The sequence below is a fragment of the Ranitomeya variabilis genome, chromosome 3 (assembly GCF_051348905.1).
Source record: "Ranitomeya variabilis isolate aRanVar5 chromosome 3, aRanVar5.hap1, whole genome shotgun sequence".
NCBI classification, from domain to species: domain Eukaryota; kingdom Metazoa; phylum Chordata; class Amphibia; order Anura; family Dendrobatidae; genus Ranitomeya; species Ranitomeya variabilis.
In genome coordinates, this window is record NC_135234.1 from 592,046,199 (window position 1) to 592,066,312 (window position 20,114).

The window sequence follows — 20,114 nt, forward strand, 5'->3', positions numbered from 1 at the left end:
GTTCCTGGCTCTGGCGGAGACTAGCAAGCTCCCTCTGAGCATCGAACCTGGCATCAGCGGGGTCCATGGCCTGGGCAAAATCTGTCATGCCCTACAGATGGGTCTATCGGGTGGACCCTCTGGACCGCAAATACAGCGGTTGCTGATACCAGGAAGGGAGAGCCAGACTAAGAAAGCAGGTTAAAAGCTTTATTGTAAAGTAATACAAATACTAGGGGAGACTCCCCAAAGGAGGGCCACAGGACCACAACACCAGGGTGCCTCTAAGGAGTCCAAGGCTTGGAGTGACCCCTATACAGGGATTTCCCCTTGACCACCAATAGAGGGTCCGATGAAGCAGACACCTGTGTTAAACCGACCTAGGAGGCTGGGGAGAAATGAACTGAAAAGACAGGGCAGAACGTGGAACTAGGAAGCAGGCTGAAGACTGCAGGGAACCGTCCAGGATCCAGGACACAGGATGCCGAGAAGGCCAGACACGATCCTAGGGGAAAAAGGAACACAGAGTAAGGCAGGCAAACTGGATTGGTAAGCATAGCAGGACAAGACCTGGAGCAGCAACTTCAGGATAATAGAAGTTGCCCAGGCGGAGTCCAGGAGTGACTGAGATCCTTTTATCCCTCCAGCCTGCAGGTGATAGGCCGGGAGGAGGGGCAGTGAGTAGGAACGGGCTGGCCGTTTAAGAAGCCAGAGAGCTGGCCTGCCCGCCCCCTATGCACTCCCTAGGAGAGGGAGAGGAACGAGGAAGTGCAGCAGACATGGGAGCAAGGACCCGGGCAGCATGTCTGCAGGGATGGGCCCCGGAGCGCCGGCGGATGACCGGAGCATGACCCTGCTGGCTCAGGACAGAACCGGAGGAGGTAAGAACAGGCGGGGAAGAGAAAGTAGGTGCCCCGGACCGCGAGGTGGTGACACTGATCAGGATGATTGGGTGGCTTTCTTGCCATTGGCCAAGTTTGCCTTTAATAATCGGGCTAGTTCTGCTACCTTGGTTTCACCCTTCTTTTGTAACTCTGGTTTTCATCCTCGTTTTTCTTCGGGGCAGGTTGAGCCTTCTGATTGTCCTGGGGTGGACTCGGTGGTTGACAGGTTGCAGCAAATTTGGGCTCATGTTGTTGACAATTTGGTGTTGTCTCAGGAGGGGGCTCAGCGTTTTGCTAACCGTCGTCGGTGTGTTGGTTCCCGGCTTCGGGTTGGGGATTTGGTCTGGTTGTCTACCCGTCATGTCCCTATGAAGGTGTTTTCCCCTAAGTTTAAGCCTCGGTTTATTGTCCCTTATAGGATTTCTGAGATTATCAATCCAGTGTCTTTTCGTTTGGCCCTTCCAGCCTCTTGTTCCATTCATAATGTTTTTCATAGATCTTTGTTGCGGAAATATGTGGTGCCCGTTGTTCCCTCTGTTGATCCTCCTGCCCCGGTGTTGATTGATGGAGAGTTGGAGTATGTGGTTGAGAAGATTTTGGATTCTCGTTTTTTGAGGCGGAAGCTTCAGTATCTTGTCAAATGGAAGGGTTATGGCCAGGAGGATAATTCTTGGGTTGTTGCCTCCGATGTTCATGCTGATGATTTGGTTCGTGCCTTTCATTTGGCTCGTCCGGATCGGCCTGGGGGCTCTGGTGAGGGTTCGGTGACCCCTCCTCAAGGGGGGGTACTGTTGTGAATTCTGCTCTTGGGCTCCCTCCGGTGGTTGTAAGTGGTAGCGCTGCTGTCTCTGAATCGCAGCATTTATCAGGTGTGTTCACTTTTTGCAATTTTGACTGGGCTATTTAGTCTTGCTTCACCCTTTAGTCAGTGCCAGTTGTCCATTGTTCCTGGAGGATTCACATCCCTGCCTGGTCTCTTCTGCTTTGCAGTTCATTTCAACAAAGATAAGTTCTGGCCTTGATTTTTGCTGTCCATTCTGTAGCCTTATTGTTTAGTTCTTTTCCATGTTTTTGTCTTGTCCAGCTTGGTCTGTATAAGGATTTGTTTAGCCAAGCTGGTATCTCTGGAGATGCAGATATACCCTCCATATCTTTAGTTAGCTGTGGAGATTTTGTATTTTCTGTGGTGGATATTTTCTAGTGTTTTAATACTGACCGCATAGTACTCTGTCCTATCCTTTCTATTTAGCTAGAAGTGGCCTCCTTTGCTAAATTCTCATTTCAGTCTGTGTATGTTTTTTCCCTCTCCTCTCACAGTCAATATTTGTGGGGGGCTGCCTATCTTTTGGGGATTTTCTCTGAGGCAAGATAGTTTTCCCTTTTCTATCTTTAGGGGTAATTAGTCCTCCGGCTGTGTTGAGATGTCTAGGGAGCGCTAGGTACATTCCACGGCTACTTCTAGTTGCGGTGTTAAGTTCAGGGTCTGCGGTCAGTACAGGTACCACCTTCTCCAGAGTACGTCTCATGCTGCTCTTAGGCCACCAGATCATAACACATGTCTCTGCAGCCCCCTATATGGAATATGGTGGCCCCACAGCCCCATATGATGTATGATGATATATATAGTATGAAGGTATCCCACTGCCCCACATAAATAGTATGATGGTCCCCGCATATATAGTATAGGAAGTGCGATGGCCCCAGTTCCCTCCACAAATATAGGACGATGGTACAAGTTGCGTGTGTGTGTGTATTTGTGTGTGTGTTCTCCCTAAATATCTATAATGATTACCCCAGTTCTCCCCATATATATAGTAGGATGGCCCCAGTTCTCCCCCATATTTTTCTCTTCTGGTCCGCAGAGCGGCATGAGGCAATAATGTCATCGCCCCGTCTGCGTCAGCACACTGAAGTCTCAGGAAGCTGCGGTCTGCAGCTTATGAGACAGACCAGGTTTCCACTAGGAATTTCGGGGCCCCATACTGGCAACATTTTCGGGTTCCCTTGAGACTCCGTTCAGGCTCCACATCCACTGTCCCACTGCTCATTCTTGGAATAACTCAACTCCTCCACCATGTCCTCACCAATCAGATATTAACAGTTCCCATCAAACACCAGATCACATTAATAACCAGCAGCTTTTGTTCTGGCGAAAAGAATTTTTAAGTTGACACCACGACTCGGTAGACTCTTTCGGCCGGGCCCTACTCTACTCTAAACTATTAAAAATAAATATATTTTTATGGATTTTTCTTTAGGGAATGAGTGACATACATTTACATTTTGTTTTAAACAACCATAAATACCACATGACAGTACAAGGGACAAATATCGTCACACCATGACCAGACCACACATTACCACCACAGTGACCGAATAATACCACATACAAGGAACAAATACCGCCACACCATGACCAGACCACATATTACCAGCACATAGTGACTGAATAATACCACTTACAAGGAACAAATATAGTGATGAGCGTGTATGCTCGTTACGCAAGATTTCCCGAGCACGCTCGGGTATCCTCCGAGTATTTTTTAGTGCTCGTCGATTTAGTTTTCAGCGCCGCAGCTGAATGATTTACATCTGTTAGCCAGCATAAGTACATGTGGGGATTCCCTACAAACCAGGCAACCCACACATGTACTTATGCTGGCTAAGAGATATAAGTAATTTAGCTGCGGTGCTGAAAACGAAATCTCCGAGCACTAAAAAATACTCGGAGGACACCCGAGCGTTCTCGGGAAATCTCGAGTAACGAGTATGCTCGCTCATCACTAAACAAATACCAACGCACCATGTCCAGACCACATATTACCACCACATGATGACCAATAATACCACATACAAGGAACAAATACCGCCACACCATGACCAGACCACATATTAACATCACATAGTGACTGAATACTGCAATACTGATCATTAATTTAAAAACCCCCACAATACTAAGTGCTATTGTATACAGGAACTCCGTATTTACTGTCAGTGTACAGGTAATACAGTGATCACCAGTGACATTATACACAGTAGCTCTGTAAAAAGTGCCAGTGTACAGGTAATACAGTGATCACCACTGCCAGTGACATTATACACAGGAGCTCTGTATCTTGTAGTATACAGTGTATAGTGTCAGTGTACAGGTAATACACTGACTCACCAGTGACGTCTGTAGCTGAAGTCCTTCATCTTTGCTTTTCTCATTCATGCAGCACAGACCACCGTCGTTTCTTCCAGCCAAGACTCGCCTCTTCATAAAATAACACAGTTACCTAGAGCACCGCTTCTAGAGCTCATTCCCCACATTTTCCCTTTCTTCTACACTACACATCTGAATACAGAGGTCCACCCACAATCAATATATAATTGGTTATTATGCAACCTCATATATTGCAAGCTTACGAGTCCCCCATCATGTGCAGTCCCCCTTACCTCCCACTTCATGTGCAGTCCCCCTTACCCCCACTTCATCATGTGCAGCCCAACTCCCCCACTTCATCATGTGCAGCTCAACTCCTCCTTCATCATGTGCAGTCTCCTTAACCACCAAACTCCATCATGTGCGGCCCCACTCCCCTTCATCATGTGCAGCCTCCTTTAACCCCCAAACTCCATCATGTGCGGCCCACACTCCCCTTCGTCATGTGCATTCTCCTTAACCCCCATAGTCCATCATGTTTGGCCCCAATTCCCTTTGTCATTTGCATTCTCCTTAACCCCCAAATTCCATCATGTGCGGTCCCACTCCCCTCATCATGTGCAGCCTCCTTTAACCCCCAAATTCCATCATGTGCGGCTCCACTCCCCTTCATCATATGCTGTCTCCATAACCCCCAAATTCCATCCTGTGCAGCCCCCTTTAACCCCCCAAATTCCATCATGTGCAGCCTCCTTTACCTCCCAAATTCCATCATGTGCAGCCTCCTTTAACCCCTAAATTCCATCATGTGCAGCCTCCATTAACCCCCCAAATTCCATCATGTGCAGCCTCCTTTAACCCCCCAAATTCCATCATGTGCAGCCTCCTGTAACTCCCCAAAATCCATCATGTGCAGCCTCCTCTAACCCCCCCCAAATTTCATCATGTGCAGCCTCCTTTAACCCCCCAAATTCCATCATGTGCAGCCTCCTTTACCCCCCAAATTCCATCATGTGCAGTCCTCCTTTAACCCCCCAAATTCCATCATTTGCAGTCTCCTTAACCCCCAAATTCCATCATGTGCGGTCCCACTCCCCTCATCATGTGCAGCCTCCTTTATCCCCCAAATTCCATCATGTGCAGCCCCACTCCCCTTCATCAAATGCTGTCTCCATAACCCCCAAATTCCATCATGTGCAGCCTCCTTTAACCCCCCCCAAATTCCATCATGTGCAGCCTCCTTTACCTCCCAAATTCCATCATGTGCAGCCTCCTTTATCCCCCCAAATTCCATCATGTGCAGCCTCCATTAACCCCCCAAATTCCATCATGTGCAGTGTCCTTTAACCCCCCAAATTCCATCATGTGCAGCCTCCTGTAACTCCCCAAAATCCATCATGTGCAGCCTCCTGTAACTCCCCAAAATCCATCATGTGCAGCCTCCTCTAACCCCCCAAATTCCATCATGTGCAGCCTCCTTTAACCCCACAAATTCCATCATGTGCAGCCTCCTTTACCCCCCAAATTCCATCATGTGCAGTCCTCCTTTAACCCCCCAAATTCCATCATGTGCAGTCCTCCTTTAACCCCCCAAATTCCATCATGTGCAGCCTCCTTTAACCCCCAAATTCCATCATGTGCAGCCTCCTTTCACCCCGCAAATTCCATCATGTGCAGTCCTCCTTTCACCCCCCAAATTCCATCATGTGCAGCCTCCTTTAACCCCCCAAATTCAATCATGTGCAGCCTCCTTTAACCCCCCAAATTCCATCATGTGCAGCCTCTTTAACCCCCAAAATTCCATCATGTGCAGCCTCCTTTAACCCCCCCAATTCCATTATGTGCAGCCTCCTTTAACCCCCCAAATTTCATCATGTGCAGTCCTCCTTTCACCCCCCAATTTCCATCATGTGCAGCCTCCTTTCCCCCCCCAATTCAATCATGTGCAGCCTCTTTAACCCCCCAAATTCAATCATGTGCAGCCTCTTTAACCCCCCAAATTCCATCATGTGCAGCCTCCTTTCACCCCGCAAATTCCATCATGTGCAGTCCTCCTTTCACCCCCCAAATTCCATCATGTGCAGCCTCCTTTCACCCCCCAAATTCCATCATGTGCAGCCTCCTTTAACCCCCCAAATTCCAACATGTGCAGCCTCCTTTAACCCCCCAAATTCCATCATGTGCAGCCTCTTTAACCCCCAAAATTCCATCATGTGCAGCCTCCTTTAACCCCCCAAATTCCATTATGTGCAGCCTCCTTTAACCCCCCAAATTCCATCATGTGCAGTCCTCCTTTCACACCCCAAATTCCATCATGTGCAGCCTCCTTCCCCCCCCCAAATTGAATCATGTGCAGCCTCTTTTCACCCCCCAAATTCCATCATGTGCAGCCTCCTTTAACCCCCCAAATTCCATCATGTGCAGCCTCCTTTAACCCCCCAAATTCCATCATGTGCAGCCTCCTGTAACTCCCCAAAATCCATCATGTGCAGCCTCCTCTAACCCCCCAAATTCCATCATGTGCAGCCTCCTTTAACCCCCCAAATTCCATCATGTGCAGCCTCCTTTACCCCCTAAATTCCATCATGTGCAGTCCTCCTTTAACCCCCCAAATTCCATCATTTGCAGTCTCCTTAACCCCCAAATTCCATCATGTGCGGTCCCACTCCCCTCATCATGTGCAGCCTCCTTTAACCCCCAAATTCCATCATGTGCGGCCCCACTCCCCTTCATCATATGCTGTCTCCATAACCCCCAAATTCCATCATGTGCAGCCTCCTTTAACCCTCCCAAATTCCATCATGTGCAGCCTCCTTTACCTCCCAAATTCCATCATGTGCAGCCTCCTTTAACCCCCCAAATTCCATCATGTGCAGCCTCCATTAACCCCCCAAATTCCATCATGTGCAGCGTCCTTTAACCCCCCAAATTCCATCATGTGCAGCCTCCTGTAACTCCCCAAAATCCATCATGTGCAGCCTCCTGTAACTCCCCAAAATTCATCATGTGCAGCCTCCTCTAACCCCCCAAATTCCATCATGTGCAGCCTCCTTTAACCCCACAAATTCCATCATGTGCAGCCTCCTTTACCCCCCAAATTCCATCATGTGCAGTCCTCCTTTAACCCCCCAAATTCCATCATGTGCAGTCCTCCTTTAACCCCCCAAATTCCATCATGTGCAGCCTCCTTTAACCCCCAAATTCCATCATGTGCAGCCTCCTTTCACCCCGCAAATTCCATCATGTGCAGTCCTCCTTTCACCCCCCAAATTCCATCATGTGCAGCCTCCTTTAACCCCCCAAATTCAATCATGTGCAGCCTCCTTTAACCCCCCAAATTCCATCATGTGCAGCCTCTTTAACCCCCAAAATTCCATCATGTGCAGCCTCCTTTAACCCCCCCAATTCCATTATGTGCAGCCTCCTTTAACCCCCCAAATTTCATCATGTGCAGTCCTCCTTTCACCCCCCAATTTCCATCATGTGCAGCCTCCTTTCCCCCCCCAATTCAATCATGTGCAGCCTCTTTAACCCCCCAAATTCAATCATGTGCAGCCTCTTTAACCCCCCAAATTCCATCATGTGCAGCCTCCTTTCACCCCGCAAATTCCATCATGTGCAGTCCTCCTTTCACCCCCCAAATTCCATCATGTGCAGCCTCCTTTCACCCCGCAAATTCCATCATGTGCAGTCCTCCTTTCACCCCCCAAATTCCATCATGTGCAGCCTCCTTTAACCCCCCAAATTCCAACATGTGCAGCCTCCTTTAACCCCCCAAATTCCATCATGTGCAGCCTCTTTAACCCCCAAAATTCCATCATGTGCAGCCTCCTTTAACCCCCCAAATTCCATTATGTGCAGCCTCCTTTAACCCCCCAAATTTCATCATGTGCAGTCCTCCTTTCACACCCCAAATTCCATCATGTGCAGCCTCCTTCCTCCCCCCAAATTCAATCATGTGCAGCCTCTTTTCACCCCCCAAATTCCATCATGTGCAGCCTCCTTTAACCCCCCAAATTCCATCATGTGCAGCCTCCTTTAACCCCCCAAATTCCATCATGTGCAGCCTCCTGTAACTCCCCAAAATCCATCATGTGCAGCCTCCTCTAACCCCCCAAATTCCATCATGTGCAGCCTCCTTTAACCCCCCAAATTCCATCATGTGCAGCCTCCTTTACCCCCTAAATTCCATCATGTGCAGTCCTCCTTTAACCCCCCAAATTCCATCAATTGCAGTCTCCTTAACCCCCAAATTCCATCATGTGCGGTCCCACTCCCCTCATCATGTGCAGCCTCCTTTAACCCCCAAATTCCATCATGTGCGGCCCCACTCCCCTTCATCATATGCTGTCTCCATAACCCCCAAATTCCATCATGTGCAGCCTCCTTTAACCCTCCCAAATTCCATCATGTGCAGCCTCCTTTACCTCCCAAATTCCATCATGTGCAGCCTCCTTTAACCCCCCAAATTCCATCATGTGCAGCCTCCATTAACCCCCCAAATTCCATCATGTGCAGCGTCCTTTAACCCCCCAAATTCCATCATGTGCAGCCTCCTGTAACTCCCCAAAATCCATCATGTGCAGCCTCCTGTAACTCCCCAAAATTCATCATGTGCAGCCTCCTCTAACCCCCCAAATTCCATCATGTGCAGCCTCCTTTAACCCCCCAAATTCCATCATGTGCAGCCTCCTTTACCCCCCAAATTCCATCATGTGCAGTCCTCCTTTAACCCCCCAAATTCCATCATGTGCAGCCTCCATTAACCCCCCAAATTCCATCATGTGCAGTCCTCCTTTAACCCCTCAAATTCCATCATGTGCAGCCTCCTTTAACCCCCAAATTCCATCATGTGCAGCCTCCTTTCACCGCGCAAATTCCATCATGTGCAGTCCTCCTTTCGCCCCCCAAATTCCATCATGTCAGCCTCCTTTAACCCCCCAAATTCCATCATGTGCAGCCTCCTTTAACCCCCCAAATTCCATCATGTGCAGCCTTTTTAACCCCCAAAATTCCATCATGTGCAGCCTCCTTTAACCCCCCAAATTCCATTATGTGCAGCCTCCTTTAACCCCCCAAATTCCATCATGTGCAGTCCTCCTTTCACCCCCCAAATTCCATCATGTGCAGCCTCCTTTCCCCCCCCCAAATTCAATCATGTGCAGCCTCTTTAACCCCCCAAATTCCATCATGTGCAGCCTCCTTTAACCCCACAAATTCCATCATGTGCAGCCTCCTTTAACCCCCCAAATTCCATCATGTGCAGTCCTCCTTTAACCCCCCAAATTCCATCATGTGCAGTCCTCCTTTAACCCCCCAAATTCCATGTGCAGCCTCCTTTAACCCCCAAATTCCATCATGTGCAGCCTCCTTTCACCCCGCAAATTCCATCATGTGCAGTCCTCCTTTCACCCCCCAAATTCCATCATGTGCAGCCTCCTTTCACCCCGCAAATTCCATCATGTGCAGTCCTCCTTTCACCCCCCAAATTCCATCATGTGCAGCCTCCTTTGACCCCCCAAATTCCAACATGTGCAGCCTCCTTTAACCCCCCAAATTCCATCATGTGCAGCCTCTTTAACCCCCAAAATTCCATCATGTGCAGCCTCCTTTAACCCCCCAAATTCCATTATGTGCAGCCTCCTTTAACCCCCCAAATTCCATCATGTGCAGTCCTCCTTTCACACCCCAAATTCCATCATGTTCAGCCTCCTCCCCCCCCAAATTCAATCATGTGCAGCCTCTTTTCACCCCCCAAATTCCATCATGTGCAGCCTCCTTTAACCCCCCAAATTCCATCATGTGCAGCCTCCTTTAACCCCCCATATTCCATCATGTGCAGCCTCCTTTAACCCTCCAAATTCCATCATGTGCAGTCCTGCTTTCACCCCCCAAATTCCATCATGTGCAGTCCTCCTTTAACCCCCCAAATTCCATCATGTGCAGCCTCCTTTAACCCCTCAAATTCCATCATGTGCAGTCCTCCTTTCACCCCCCAAATTCCATCATGTGCAGTCCTCCTTTTACCCCCCAAATTCCATCATGTGCAGCCTCCTTTAACCCCCCAAATTCCATCATGTGCAGCCTCCTTTATCCTCCCAAATTCCATCATGTGCAGCCTCCTTTACCCCCCAAATTCCATCATTTGCAGTCCACATTTCACCCCCCAAATTCCATCATGTGCAGTCCTCCTTTAACCCCCCAAACTCCATCATGTGCAGCCTCCGTTAACCCCCCCAAATTCCATCATGTGCAGTCCTCCTTTCACCCCCCAAATTCTATCATGTGCAGCCTCCTTTAACCAACAAAATTCCATCATGTGCAGTCCTCCTTTAACCCCCAAATTCCATCATGTGCAGCCTCCTTTAACCCCCAAAATTCCATCATGTGCAGCCTCCTTTAACCCCCCAAATTCCATCATGTGCAGCCTCCTTTACCCCCCCAAATTCCATCATGTGCAGCCTCCTTTAACCCCCCAAATTCCATCATGTGCAGCCTCCTTTATCCCCCCAAATTCCATCATGTGCAGCCTCCTTTACCCCCCAAATTCCATCATGTGCAGCCTCTTTACCCCCAAATTTCATCATGTGCAGTCCTCCTTTCACCCCCCAAATTCCATCATGTGCAGCCTCCTTTAACCCCCAAATTCCATCATGTGCAGCCTCCTTTAACCCCCAAATTCCATCATGTGCAGCCTCCTTTAACCCCCCAAATTCCATCATGTGCAGTCCTCCTTTAACCCCCAAATTCCATCATGTGCAGTCCTCCTTTCACCCCTCCCCACTTCTTCATTTGCAGTTACCCACCATTTCATTTAAAAAAAAAAAAAAAAAAAAAGTTTTTTTATACTTACATCACCACTCGCTCCCCTGCAGCGCCTCTCTGCTTCTAGCATCCTGGTCGGGACATGTCGGCGCGTGCGCAATTACATCATCGCGCAAGCCTGACATCTGACCAGGAAGCATAGAGAGATCATAGAGGGAGCAGGAGCTGTGCAGCCATCAAGGTAACAGCCGCGCACAGCTCCCGGAACCGGCGTGGACGTGTGCGCTGACTGTGACTGCTCCTGGCCGCGTCACAGTGCAGCGCACACGGCCATGCATAATTTGATGTGCAGCTGCACAGCCACCACCAGGCGGCCGGCCCTGAGCAGCTGCTGGGGGAGCGGCCCGGGGGGCATTTGCATCTTTGCCACCCGGCCCAGCCCGCCCCTGAGCATTCCAGAGTTATAATCTCATAAAGGGACAGTGGTCAGAATTGTAAAAATTGGCCCGGTCATTAACGTGCAAACCACCCTTGGGGGTAAAAGGGTTAAACACAGGTTGCAATGTAACAAAATAGGTAAAAAGTCAAGGGAGGTGGGGTGGAATACTTTTGCTAGAGCCATTATATATTACCTTACATTTGACACATGCTTTAATCAGTTTTTGGATCTTTAGTGGGCACATTCAAGATGCAAGAGAGCACATATAATCTAATACAAAAAGGTTTATGAATAAATTGATTTTTCCTCTTCTTAATCAATACTTAACAGTGCTCCAAATGAAGCTCACCAACTGCCTCACTCAATAGAAGAGTCAGAGAACAGAAAAAGTAAACTATTACTTCCTAGAGGCAGATCCATAAGTCTAGGTCATATTTTAGCCATATACTTGTCGATACATGGTCACTCTCTAGCCAATATTTCGAGAATACAGGACAGTTTATTTGCAGTAAAAGCAATTCAAATATTTGTGAAAGTGGAATAGTTTGCTTTGATAAAAAGACAAAAGCAATATATCGATTCTGCTTTATTTTTTGGAGTGTATTATTATCTAATGTGTAAGAAACACCATGCTGTAATACCAGAGCATACTGCTCACAGCATTCAGAGATTTATGAAAAGCTACAACAGAGAATATTTCTTCTGTCGCACATCAATGTTGTGTCTACACAACTTTATTCTATTGGGAATAAAATTCTAAATATTTGACAGATATTCTCATTTAAGTAATACATCATAGGAAACACTACGACAATAAGCAGCAGGACAGTGAATGGATTTTTTTGGGGATTAGCGGGATAAAATATACTGCTGTTCTTACTATGTTACTGCACAAGCTCCTAGGGCTGGATTCAATATTTTCTGATGAGAGTGATTGAAGAAAACTGCCGTTCACGTCAGTGCCAGTTTTCACAGTGGGATCAGATGCTTCAGACAATATCAGGTCCTTTCCTCTGCTTCATTACTGAAGTCTAGTAGCACATAGCATAGCTTATCTCCAACCTTTTCACAGCCTGCCTCCTCTGCAAAAATGTATGGAAGAGATAGTCTTATCAAAAAGTAATAAAGCTTATAACACTGTCTGAAACTGTAAAAAAAAAACATTTATACCAGAGGGAAACAAGACAAAACTTTTCTAAAAAGAAGATTTGTATTACTAATTGAAGTGTATATATATATAGTTTTTTCTCTGCCATAATTCAATAGTGTATGCAAAGATAATACAGGAAAGATATATATTTTGGTACTGTGTTAGGCTAGTTTCACATTTGCGTTTAAAAACGCATCATTGAGACACACATATATATATATATATATGTACATATATATATATTTATATTTACTTCAGCGCGATATAGCAGAAAAGCCGATTGCCGGCTTTTCATTTCTCCTGCCTAAACCCGACATGATATGAGACATGGTTTACATACAGTAAACCATGTCATATCCCCCTTTTTTTTTGCATATTCCACACTACTAATGCTAGTAGTGTGTATGTGCAAAATTTCGGCGCTGTAGCTATTAAATTTAAGGGTTAAATCGCGGAAAAAATTGGCGTGGGCTCCCGCGCAATTTTCTCCGCCAGAGTGGTAAAGCCAGTGACTGAGGGCAGATATTAATAGCCTGGAGAGGGTCCACAGTTATTGGCCCCCCCCCTGGCTAAAAACATCTGCCCCCAGCCACCCCAGAAAAGGCACATCTGGAAGATGAGCCTATTCTGGCACTTGGCCACTCTCTTCCCATTCCCGTGTAGCGGTGGGATATGGGGTAATGAAGGGTTAATGTCACCTTGCTATTGTAAGCCAGATTAATAATGGAGAGGCGTCAATTATGACACCTATCCATTATTAATCCAATTGTATGAAATGGTTAAAAAAAACACACACACAATATTGCAAAGTATTTTAATGAAATAAACACACAGGTTGTTGTAATATTTTATTGCTCTCTCAATCCACCTGAAGACCATCGTTCTGTAACAAATTAAAAATAATAAACCAACAATATACATACCTTCCGTAGATCTGTAACGTCCCACGATGTAAATCCATCTGAAGGGGTTAAAATATTTTACAGGCAGGAGCTCTGCTATAATGCAGCTGTGCTCCTGCCTGTAAACCCCGGGGAATGAAGGTAATGTAGGTCAATGACCTATAGTTACCTTCAGTCGCGGTGATGCGCCCTCTGCTGGATGTCCTCATATGACGTCGAGCGTGGGAAAAAGTTCCCAGGCTCCAGTTCATGAGGACATCCAGCAGGGGGCGCATCACCGCGAATGAAGGTAACTACAGGTCATTGACCTACATTAGCTCCATTCGCGGTGATGCGCCCCCTGCTGGATGTCCTCATATGACCTCGAGCGTGGGAAAAAGTTCCCAGGCTCCAGTTCATGAGGACATCCAGCAGGGGGCGCATCACCGCGAATGAAGGTAACTACAGGTCATTGACCTACATTAGCTTCATTCGCCGGGGTTTACAGGCACGAGCCCAGCTGCATTAGCAGAGCTCCTGCCTGTAAAATATTTTAACCCCTTCAGATGGATTTACATCGTGGGACGTGACAGATCATCGGAAGATATGTATATTGTTGGTTTATTATTTTTCCTTTGTTACAGAGCGAGGGTCTTCAGGTGGATTGAGAGAGCAATAAAATATTAAAACAAACTGTGTGTTTATTTCAATAAAATACTTTTTAATAATGTGTGTGTGTTTTTTTTAACCCTTTCATACAATTGGATTAATAAGGGATAGGTGTCATAATTGACGCCTCTCCATTATTAATCTGGCTTAATGTCACCTTACAATAGCAAGGTGACATTAACCCTTCATTACCCCATATCCCACCGCTACACGGGAGTGGGAAGAGAGTGGCCAAGTGCCAGAATAGGCGCATCTTCCAGCTGTGCCTTTTCTGGGGTGGCTGGGGGCAGATGTTCGTAGCCAGGGGGGCCAATAACCATGGACCCTCTCTAGGCTATTAATATCTGCCCTCAGTCACTGGCTTTACCACTCTGGCAGAGAAAATTGCGCGGGAGCCCACGCCAATTTTTTCCGCGATTTAACCCTTAAATTTAATAGCTACAGCGCCGAAATTTTGCACATACACACTACTAACATTAGTAGTGTGGAATATGCAAAAAAAGGGGGATATGACATGGTTTACTATATGTAAACCATGTCTCATATCATAAGGAAAATGCACACGGCACTCAAGGTTCCTATGTGGTGCTCAAGTCAGGTTTCCAGCCCGTCAATCCAATAATCAAAATAACTTGGCACTCAGAGGATTATTTGCAAGATGATTATTCCATTTTATTTGTGCATCCAGTTAAAGAATAAACGTTTTCGGTCCATACATCAGACCTTCATCAGAAATTCCTTCTTAAATAAATAACAATATACAAAAAGTGCACAATATAAAGAACAACGGTATTGCAGTTATATTTTTCCAGACCAGATCCAACATGTGACGACAAAGAAGTGCGCAATCGTGGCGGCCCTATTCTTTCTTCCACTGCTTTCTTTTCTTTTCGGTCAGCCATATAATCTTGTGCCTTATACCACTATCTTAATTCCTATATCAGGTCACGTATATTAGTCATTAATGTTAAAATTCTCCTTACAGCCGGATACCTATACGGACACTAACAATTTCCCAATTAACAGATGTTGTCACACTTTTCTTCATAGGTTATCTCTTATTTGTTGTAGTGCACAACACCTTTCTCAAGCACCCGGACTATTCTTCCACCTAGTATCCTTTGAGGTAGCATTGACCTCGACCACATATGGAGTCCTCTTACAGGATTGACCGTCTTGTGCCATAACCTTTTGTTTCCATGCCATTTGTTCTTTTCCTTAAGGCCCCGTCTCACATAGCGATTTACCAACGATCACGACCAGCGATACCACCTGGCCGTGATCGTTGGTAAGTCGTTGTGTGGTCGCTGGGGAGCTGTCACACAGACAGCTCTCCAGCGACCAACGATCAGGGGAACGACTTCGGCATCGTTGAAACTGTCTTCAACTATGCCGAAGTCCCCCTGCAGCACCCGGGTAACCAGGGTAAACATCGGGTTACTAAGCGCAGGGCCGCGCTTAGTAACCCGATGTTTACCCTGGTTACCAAAAAAAACAAACAGTACATACTCGCCTTTCGGTGTCCGTAACGTCCCCCGGCGTCTGCTTCCTGCTCTGACTGAGCCGCCATACAGTGAGAGCAGAGCGCAGCGGTGACGTCACTGCTGTGCTGCGCTCTCACTGTACGGCGGCACTCAGAGCAGGAAGCAGATGCCGGGGGACGTTACGGACACCGGAATGTAAGTATGTACTGTTTTTTTTTTTTTACATTTACGCTGGTAACCAGGGTAAACATCGGGTTACTAAGCGCGGCCCTGCGCTTAGTAACCCGATGTTTACCCTGGTTACCAGTGAAGACATCGCTGGATCGGTGTCACACACACCGATTCAGCGATGTCAGCGGGACCTCAACGACCAAAAAAAGGTCCAGGCCATTCCGACACGACCAGCGATCTCGCAGCAGGGGCCTGATCGCTGGTACGTGTCACACATAGCGAGATCGCTACTGAGGTCGCTGTTGTGTCACAAAACTAGTGACTCAGCAGCGATCTCGCTAGCGATCTCGCTATGTGAGACGGGGCCTTTACCTTTACTTACAGCTGTATAGCTTGTTTAGCTCTTGATAATAGGAAGCACTCACAGCTCACGGATCACGATACCGGATTTGCTCCAGCCGCCACGATTGCGCACTTCTTTGTCGTCACATGTTGGATCTGGTCTGGAAAAATATAACTGCAATACCGTTGTTCTTTATATTGTGCACTTTTTGTATATTGTTATTTATTTTATTCTATGATCTGCCTATATTTCAGTTTGATAAGAAGGAATTTCTGATGAAGGTCTGATGTATGGACCGAAAACGTTTATTCTTTAACTGGATGCACAAATAAAATGGAATAATCATCTTGCAAATAATCCTCTGAGTGCCATGTCTCATATCATGTCGGGTTTAGGCAGGAGAAATGAAAAGCCGGAAATTGATTTACCGGCTTTAGGGTTAGGGGTAGGGTTAGGGTTAGGGTTTGGGTTTGGATCCCTTTATCACCTTGATGGTGGGGGGTGGCTTATCAGTGTGTATTCTTGTTTTTTTCTATAAAAACGCATGTGTTTTTAACGCAAACAAACGCATGTGCTTAAAAACGCATGCGTTTACATAGACAGCAATAGGTTTTTTTGCCTCTAGAAATTACTACATGTTGCATTTCCGCAACAAAACGCAAGCATGGAAAAAACGCATGCGTTGTCAAATGCGGCAAAACGCATGCAAAAAACGCATGCGTTTTTAATGTTAAGTATAGGAAAAAAACGCATGCGTTTTTTTGCGGTAAAACGCAGCGGCAAAAAACGCAAATGTGAAACCAGCCTCAGCCAGTGGATAAAAAAATATTTAGAAATATTTTGCAAAGATAATAAACATAAAATAAATCCTCTTTTCCCTATACTTGGTTATTACACTCTGCATATGAATGAGCTTTCAGTTTACATCGAGTGAACGTTTTTGGGTCTCTAAGGGTATGTGTCCACGTTCAGGATTGCTTCAGGCTTTACCTGCATAAAATCCTGACCAAAACTGCACCTGAGGTCACTGGCAGGTCACCTGCGGTGTTCCTGCGTGTTTTGCTCATTGTAGCAACATGCTGCGTTTTGAAAAAACGCACCGCATGTGCGTTTTCGCGGCAAAAACGCATGCGTTTTTTAACGCATAGTGGAGTCGGGATTTCATGAAATCCCCTTAACTATGCTGTAACATCTGGACGCTGCGTTTTTGACGCTGCGGAAAAACGCAGCGTCAAAAACGCAGCGTTTCCTGAACGTGGACACATACCCTTAGGGTATGTGTCCACGTTCAAGATTGCATCAGGATTTGGTCAGGATTTTTCATCAGTATTTGTAAGCCAAAACCAGGAGTGGGTGATAAATGCAGAAGTGGAGCATATGTTTCTATTATACTTTTCCTCTAATTGTTCCACTCCTGGTTTTGGCTTACAAATACTGATGAAAAATCCTGACCAAATCCTGATGCAATCCTGAACGTGGACACATAACCTTAGGGTATGTGTCCACGTTCAGGATTGCTTCAGGATTTGGTCAGGATTTTATGCAGGTAAAATCCTGACCAAATCTGCACCTGAGGTCACTGGCAGATCACCTGCGTTGTCCTTGATTTTTTTCTGCAATGTAAGGACATGCTGCGTTCTTAAAAGACGCGCCGCAAGTGAGTTTTCTCGGGTGTGCCGCATGCGTCTTTTACTGCATAGTGGAGACAGGATTTCATGAAATCCCCTCCACTATGCTGTAACATCTGGACGCTGTGTTTTTTATGCATGCTGCTCAATGCTGCGTCAAAAACGCAGCGTTTCCTGAACGTGGACACATACCCTAAGGGTACGTGTCCACGGTCAGGAAACGCTGCGTGTTTGACGCTGCGTGGGGCTTATAACAGGAGTCTGTAAAAAGAAGTGAGGAGGGAAATAATGTGATATATATTGCAAATCGGAGCTTTCAAAAATATAATGTATAAGCAAGAACTGAAACCTGTTATAGAAAACTAGTTCCCACTGTATCATAAGGATATCACACACTGCCTGTCAAAAAAGGAAATGCTTGTAAGACACTTATCAGCCCATCCCTGCAAAAATAACATTACAATAGGATGAAAAAATCTACAATGAAAACATTCTTCTTTAGCTTAAAAAAGAAAACTACAATATCTGTCATACGTACAGAATTAATTCAAATATTTAAAGGGAGCCTGTCACATGAAAAAATGGTATTAACCTGCACATATGAGGTAAATCTGCAGGTTAATAGTGTTCTGAACCTGCCCGGCTCCCACACTTAGACCCCCACTGATTGAAGGAAATTAATCTTATTCCTCCCAGTAAGGTTCAAGTTTTAGTCACAGAGGGCAGCTCCTGCGTGCATCAGTCACCATTCTGTATACTGAGAGCCATGGCTGTAACTGAGCCGCCACTGACTGACAGCAGCTCAGCATTAGGGCTCGCTGTCAGTGACTAAAACCCAAACGTTACTGGGAGGAATAAACTTAATTTCTTCATGGCAGCAGGGGTCTAAAGGTACCTTCACACTAGGCGACTTTGCAGCGATAACGACAGCGATCCGTGACGTTGCAGCGTCCTGGATAGCGATATCGTTGTGTTTGACACGCAGCAGCGATCTGGATCCTGCTGTGATATCGCTGGTCATTGCTGAAAGTTCAGAACTTTATTTGGTTGTCAGATCGGCGTGTATCGTCGTGTTTGACAGCAAAAGCAACGATGCCAGCGATGTTTTACAATGGTAACCAGGGTAAATATCGGGTTACTAAGCGCAGGGCCACGCTTAGTAACCCGATGTTTACCCTGGTTACCATTGTAAAAGTAAAAAAAAAACAGTACATACTCACCTTCTAATGTCTGTCACGTCCCCCGGCGTCCGCGCTGCTGCTCAGAGCTTCCTGCACTGAATGTGTCAGTGCCGGCCGTAAAGCAAAGCACAGCAGTGACGTCACCGCTGTGCTTTAGGGCCGGCGCTTACACAGTGCAGGGAAGCTGAAGGCGAGGGACGCGACAGACACGGCAATGTAAGTATGTAGTGTTTGAATTTTTTTTTACATTTACACTGGTAACCAGGGTAAACATCGGGTTACTAAGCGCGGCCCTGCGCTTAGTAACCCGATGTTTACCCTGGTTACCCGGGGACTTCGGCATCGTTGGTCGCTGGAGAGCTGTCTGTGTGACAGCTCTCCAGCGACCAAACAGCGACGCTGCAGCGATCGGCATCGTTGTCGATATCGCTGCAGCGTCGCTTAGTGTGAAGGTACCTTAAGTGAGGGCAGTGGGCAGGTTCAGACCACTGTTAACTTGCAAATTAAACCCATATCTGCAGGTTAATAGGTTCCCTTAAAGGCTCCTATAACATTAAAATCAGACAATCTGCAGTGTGTCTGAGAAACTTTTTTGATCCAAAAGTGAAGTCTAATATTGATTTTTCAGAGAGGACCTGTTTTCCCAATGTGTTCTAGTGTTCTAGTTCAGTCTAATGGTGTTTAATTGGCTTGAGTTCAGGTCTTCCTTGATCAGTCAAGTTCTTCTACACCAAACTCATACTACACTGCTTTTATTGACCTTGCTTTGTGCACCACTGTTTTCTGAAACAGAAAAAGGCCTTCTCTAAACTGTTCCCACAAAGTTGAAAGCATACATTTGTCTGAAATCTGTTGGTATGCTAAAGCATTAAAATTTGCTTTCATTGGAACTAAAGGGCATAGGCCAACTCCTGAAAAACAACCCCGTAGCATTATCTCTCCTCTCATAAACTGTCACAAACACCGATCACTTACTGCACACGTGACTCGGCTGTGACTGTAAAGAGGGACTCTGCTTCTCACACTCATTCAAATCCATTAATGTACCCCACTGCCAGTTCATGCATCCTCATCACACTTTTTATGCAACTGCCCACAGTTTTATGAGGCCAACAGGACGCCTGCACTGAGTAACACACTAGCATTCATGACTCCCAGCTTTACCAAGTACTCTGATAGGTAATCTTCTTACACTCTGACATACGAAAGTAACAAGTAACATAACCAAACTATACCTTCCTTCTTGAGAATTGCAGAGGACAGAAGAGTGAATAGCAGGGAGGGGAACAGAGGCATACAGTCAGCCATCTTGCTGAGCTCTGTAAAGAGTGTTTTACCTCACATCAAATCTTGATTAGAGATGGGTGAACTCGAACAGTAAAATTCAGGGTTCGT

At 46.4% G+C, this 20,114-nt stretch overlaps 1 long non-coding RNA gene across 1 annotated transcript in view; it reads right to left on the reverse strand.

The window, feature by feature from the left end:
- Positions 1-12,260: 12,260 nt before the first annotated feature.
- The window catches only part of LOC143818416 (uncharacterized), a 28,625-nt gene continuing 20,771 nt past the window's right edge, over positions 12,261-20,114 (reverse strand). Inside the window, exon 4 of the long non-coding RNA XR_013224527.1 lies at positions 12,261-12,294. This is a non-coding gene — a long non-coding RNA (uncharacterized LOC143818416). The remainder of the gene's footprint in view (positions 12,295-20,114) is intronic.